The sequence below is a fragment of the Lithobates pipiens genome, unplaced genomic scaffold (assembly GCF_037356315.1).
Source record: "Lithobates pipiens isolate NorthernLeopardFrog02 unplaced genomic scaffold, aLitPip1_a1.2 Scaffold_3, whole genome shotgun sequence".
Lineage (NCBI taxonomy): Eukaryota > Metazoa > Chordata > Amphibia > Anura > Ranidae > Lithobates > Lithobates pipiens.
In genome coordinates, this window is record NW_027507790.1 from 113491707 (window position 1) to 113497678 (window position 5972).

At 41.6% G+C, this 5972-nt stretch overlaps 1 long non-coding RNA gene across 1 annotated transcript in view; it reads left to right on the forward strand.

Moving 5' to 3' along the window:
* The window catches only part of LOC143940624 (uncharacterized), a 97429-nt gene extending 93538 nt beyond the window's left edge, over positions 1-3891 (forward strand). Inside the window, exon 3 of the long non-coding RNA XR_013263899.1 lies at positions 2893-3891. This is a non-coding gene — a long non-coding RNA (uncharacterized LOC143940624). The remainder of the gene's footprint in view (positions 1-2892) is intronic.
* The last annotated feature ends 2081 nt before the right edge of the window (positions 3892-5972 follow it).

Below are 5972 nucleotides of genomic sequence, written 5' to 3' on the forward strand. Positions count from 1 at the left end.
GTTTTCCCATAGCTCACATGTTCCTCTTGAAGAACGCTTATAAACTAAAACGTGCCTAAACTCAGGTTGCAACTTTTACACAAGTTTACTAGCAGTTACAAGAATTTGGTATTTGAAATGCCTATAAACTTCCATCCTGAACGCAATTTTTTGCTTTGAAAAAAATGCCACTAAACTCAACTGCCTCTATGCCTTGGTTAACACTGGTGCGACTTGACATGCGATTTGACATGTCACATGTCACCATCTTAATCAGTGTGACACCGCATTTGCGGCGCTACACCGATTTCAAAAAGTAGTTTCTGTTCTACTTTTTGTAATTTCAGGTTACGACTTCCATTGATATCTGTGCAGAAACCCACACAGATGTCTGTGAAATCGCCCCTGAAATTGGGACTGACATGCGGGAGTGAAATCGTGCGAGTTTAGCTGAACTCGCACGGCTTCATTCCCTCAGCTCAGTGTGAACCTGGGCTAAATGACTATAAACTACTCAGTGTACATGGACAGATAAGATAACATAGAGGAGAGTTCAGGGGCTGCTGAAAAAATGCCCAAGTCCTCCTAAACATCCGTTTATCAGCTGCAGTGTAAATGAGGCCAGAATCTAATCATTGTAACAAAGGGGGAGATATATGTGAGAAAGATAGATAAGAGATACAGATGTATCTCTCTCTTTGGTACACAATTACAGTGATCACACTTATAATATTTTGTGCTCTCCTGTGGTCACAGAGAGTACATTGGTTTTATGTTCTAGACCTAGCAATTCATTTAATTCCATTCACAAACCGTATATGATTTATATTGACTGTAATATCGTCCTGTTTATATTGAGGTATTGTCTGTTCTATTTGTTTCACTGTTTGCTAATGAAGTATTGTGACCGCTGGTGTTTGTATGTAAGATATTATTATCTATGAGTATATTTACTGGAATCAGATATTACAAGTATATACACATGGGTATATACACTTTAATTTTTATATTTTTTACTTGTATTATCCTTTTTTAGATTTATGACCTTTGTGTTTATACTTGTTCTGGAGCCTGATAAAGGAGGAGTGTGTTTGGTCCCCAAAATGTGTTGCCTTTATTCTGCTATGAATCAGTTTTATCATTCATTTTCCTTAGACTCTTGGATGCTTGTTTGGTGCTCTCATTGGATTGTATGTGCGTGGATTCTCAGCTATGGTTCCTTTCCCTTTTTCCTGAGCGTGGTTCCTGTTTTGTGGCATTCCGACAAACCGGAGGCAGCGTACCCAGTGACAAATTCATTAACTCTTAGAAAATTAGTATCCAGAGTTCTGTTTGTTCTTGCATTACATACTCATGACCTGGAATTTTTACTTTACTTACTACTGAGATCATCTCTCATTGGATAGGCCGATCGCGCTGTAAACGGCCACTGTGATTGGCCGTTTACAGCGATCTGTGACTGGCTGTGTCCGAGGGACACGGCCAGCACAGAACTTCCTGGATGCGCGCTCGCGAAAGTGCACATTGCGGAAGTAAACAGGAGGCTGTCCAGGGACGGCCTCTTGGCAGTTAGCGTCCACTCTGTAGCCGTCTTTCGGCTATAGGGCGGGCGCGAAGCGGTTAAGGTAGGTTTTCCATATGTTGAACAAATGCTTAAATTCATGTACATGCAGGTGTAGCCAATATTATTGACAATAGTGTGTATGTACAGTATATATATATATATATATATATATATATATATATATATATATATATATATGTATATTGTAGCAGAGCGTTCCAGAGAGAGCCAGGAAAAGTCCTGTTCGGGGTTTATACGTCTCCCAGGCTCCTCTCGTACACATTTAGAAATCTGTGATCCATGGTCCAGTTCGGGTCTTGGTCCTCTTCCCCAGGCTAATTTAAGCTCACCTGAGCAGACAGCCTTTGCTCTCTGCCTGGGTAATACACACAAAGTTGGTCTGTGAAGAGAGTAAGGTTGGTAAAAGCTGTTAAGCACTTTTTGTAGAGACTGACAAGTGTTAGCCCATGTACACACGGTCGGAGATTTTGCCAACCAAATCCGTCGGATTTTGTCCGTCGGATTTAGTCCAACGGATTGTGTCCAAAACTGTTGCATACACACGGTCGGGCCAAGTTGTCGAAAAATCCGATCTTTCAGAACGTGATGACGTAATTTCGTTACGATGGGACTACATTCAAGCTAGTAGCCAATAGCTTTGATGTAGGAATTTGATCTGAGCATGCGTGGCACTTGGTCCGATCAAAATGCTCTACACATGATCGGATTAGGTCCGTATATGTATATATAATCTATGGCCTAATCTATATCACAACAGTGATTTTTCTCGCATTACTACCATTACCATTATTTTTTATCCTTGAAAATTATTTGTCGTGCCTTGCAGAGTCTGTTTTTTTTCTGATCCTTACCATATATTTATCGTATCCATATGTGATAGGGCCTAGTGTGGAGGTGCATAAAGTTTATGTCCCAACAAAGAAAATGTTGACTATTTTCTGGTGTTTTACTTCTAGTGAAAATCGTGAGTGTCTGTCTTTTTTTTTTTTGCAAATAGGAAACATCATAATATTTCAGTAGTTTATAATTATGTAGGTGAGCTCTAAGCACAAAGGCAGAAATTTGCATTATCATACAAGGTACCACCAAATTATTTTTTATTAGACCCATCCACCACAAGGCTTCCTGTTTGGATGCCAGCACCTGCAACCAGAGCCGAGGGACGTTTCATCTTTGGGCTGCGATGTGTTAAAAGTCAGCAGCTACATAGGTGCTGATGTTTATTTGTTACCATGTAGAACTCCCTATGTATATTGATTTTTTTTTTAAATTTTATTTATTTACAATTTTTTTATCTTTTCTGAATTGTTATCAATGTTGTATTGCAGATACCTTGCCACTGGTGCCAGTTTCACCTCCCTCCATCATCAATTTCTCATGGGAATTTCCACTGTATCCACCATAGTGCATGATACCTGTGTTATTATATGGGAAGAACTGAAAACAGCAGTCATGCCGGAACCAACATCCAGTCTGTGGGAGGAAATAGGGGAAGAATTTTGGAAGAAGACCAACTTCCCAAACTGCATTGGGGCGTTAGATGGGAAACACATCCAGCTCATCAAGCCACCAAAATCCGGTTCCCACTTTACTAAAAAAAATGCTTTTCCATTGTCCTCCTGGGACTCAGCGTTGCTAATATGAAGTTCATCACTGTGGATTTTGCAGCGTATGGGAGTTCTGGAGATTCCAGAATTTTCAGAAATTCCATAATGGGCCGTTGGTTTGAATATGGCGAATTTCAGGTGCCACAGTCAAGGCCTCTTCCTGGTACTGCTGGACTGGATCTTCCATTCGTAGTGCTCGGAGATGAGGCATTTGCCTCATCTACCCACCTGCTCAGGCCCTATACCAGGCATGGTCTCACTGCCAGGAGGCAAATTTTTAATTATCGACTCAGCAGAGCTCGGAGAATGGTTGAGTGCGCATTTGCACTGCCAAATGGCGTGTTTTGATGACAGCCATGCATCTGGAAGTGGATCATGCGGTCAATGTGGTTCTGGCATGTTGTGTTCTCCACAATTTTTTGAGGGGTAAGGAGATTGTGACCACCGAATCCCCTGTTTCCGAAGAACCCATGGGTCGTGTTACTGGCACTCGTCCCAGTAATCAGGCCCTACAAGTATGGGAACATTTCACAGATTACTTTCTGACTGAAGATGGACAGCTCCCATGGCAATATGACTATGTCTAAATTTGTCTTTATTACCGGTGTTGCATGAACCTTACATCTCAAAGTTTTCATGTTCTTTATCACAGTTTTCATGTTCTTTATCACAGTTTTCACATTCTACATCTCAGTTTTCATGTTTGCTTTAAATAAAATAGTCGACAATTTTCTACAATTTAAATTGTTTTTATTTCTATCTTTTGCTATGCAAAGGGTCTAAAAAAAAATAGACAAACCTTAGAAAACATTGAATGCTTGCAAGTATAGAAAACTGTTTTTAATTCCTTTGGAATATATAAAATTTACTTTTAGTTTCAAGTATAAATTGACTCAGTGCAACAGATAACGAGTCCCCAAAATCCCCCCCCCCTCCCAAAAAAAAAAAAATACAATATTCCTGAAGTGCTGTTAAACATTTTTTGACTTTACAACTGGACACTGAGTGCAGTAAACAGCTCAGAAATATTTGGCTAGATAGAGAAAGTGCAAAAGATGCCTCCATGTACACTGTACTGTGCAGATGGGGTAATCTCCCACTGGGCCAAGTTTCAGTATCTAGTCGGCCCCGCTGGCTCTCAACCTAAACAATGTTAGCACCCAATCAGAATGTTCAGGTATTGTGAGAGCAAGCGGGGCCAAGTAGCAAGATATGTAAGCTTGGGACAGTGGGAGATTCTTCCGTGCGTATAGTTCAGTGTAGATGGAGGAATCTGGGGTTGGTTGTAAACATTAGTTCGTGTAGGTAACAATAATAACATTAAACTAACACAACAAGAAAAATTAAACTGTCATATAAATAACAAATTAGAAGGACAAAACTATAATGCCCCGTACACACGAGCGGACTTTTCGACATCCAAACTCCGACGGACTGAGTCCGGCGGACTATCCGATCGTGTGTGGGCTGCAACGGACTTTAGCGAAGCTAAAGTCTGACGGACTTTAGAAATGAAGCATGCTTTAAATTTTCCCGACGGAACTCCGCCGGACCCGGTCCCCTTTGAAAAATCCGCTCGTGTGTGTGCTACTCCGACGGACTAAAACCGACGCTAGGGCAGCTATTGGCTACTGTCTAGGAACTTCCTACGTCGAATCCAGTCGTACGTCATCACGTTCGACTCCGTCGGAGTTTGGTGTGATGGTGTGTGGTCAAGTCCGTTCGGTCGAAAAGTCCGCCAGAACTCCGTCGGAACTCCGGCGGAACTCCGGCGGAACTCCTTTGGAGGTCTGTCAGACTTAATCCCTCTCGTGTGTACGGGGCATAAGTTTTCATACACTGGATAATTAGGGTTACGCAGGGAAGAGTGGCTTGGTTCACTGCCAACATCTAAGGGTGATCCTGAATGGGAAGATGAGGGTGAAGACACTGGGTTTGGCTGCTCATGCATCCTTTGATAACCAGGATTAGATGGGTAAGGTGTATACAGCGGTGGGGGTCCTGCATAAGGGTTAATGGCAGGTGTGGTGTCATGGCACTGCTGACTGGGCATTGGTCTACTGAAAGAGCCACTAGGTGATTTAAAACCCATAGCCCATGGCTGAAATTTTGGATATGGGCGTTGCTCTTTGCAAGAGGACACAATATATGTTAAATAGGCATGTATATCACCCCTGACCTCAGTGCACTTATCTGGAGGAATCTCCCTGATTACACAAAGCAACATTCTCAAGAACATAACATCTGGGTCTGAGATGTTGAGGAATTCATCATCTTTGGCCTGGTTTTGTGATTGGTTTCTCATTTCTTCAATGATACGGTTGAAATAATCCTCAAAAGGTGTCTCTTGTTGAGTAAGGCGTGTTCAAGGTGGTGGAAGTAGACCGGACTCTCCTATCTGGATTTGCCTGCAATAGATTGAATATATAGATTATGCTTCTGATATTGAGGTCACACTTTAGTGAACAGCATATGATGCTTGTACAAATATTGAAGTCGTGTCAGAGCTTGCAGCACCTGTTTAGAATAGATCAGACACAGGTACTTGTTTAGCCACAAAAACCTAATGTCAATGAAGACCTCCAAAGCCAGAAGTACTAAAGTGACACAATTTGGCCAAAAATAAGCCGTTGTTGTTTCTTCTCTAAAGAACATTTGTACCAACACCAGCTGCCCTTTCAATATGTAAGTAATACGTTTTTTGTGGACAGAGATTGTGACACAACAAACCTTGCACTCAGCTCGGTTATCCTGTTCAATTGCAGACATCTCGTCCCAGTTTGGTGTGACATATTTGTAGA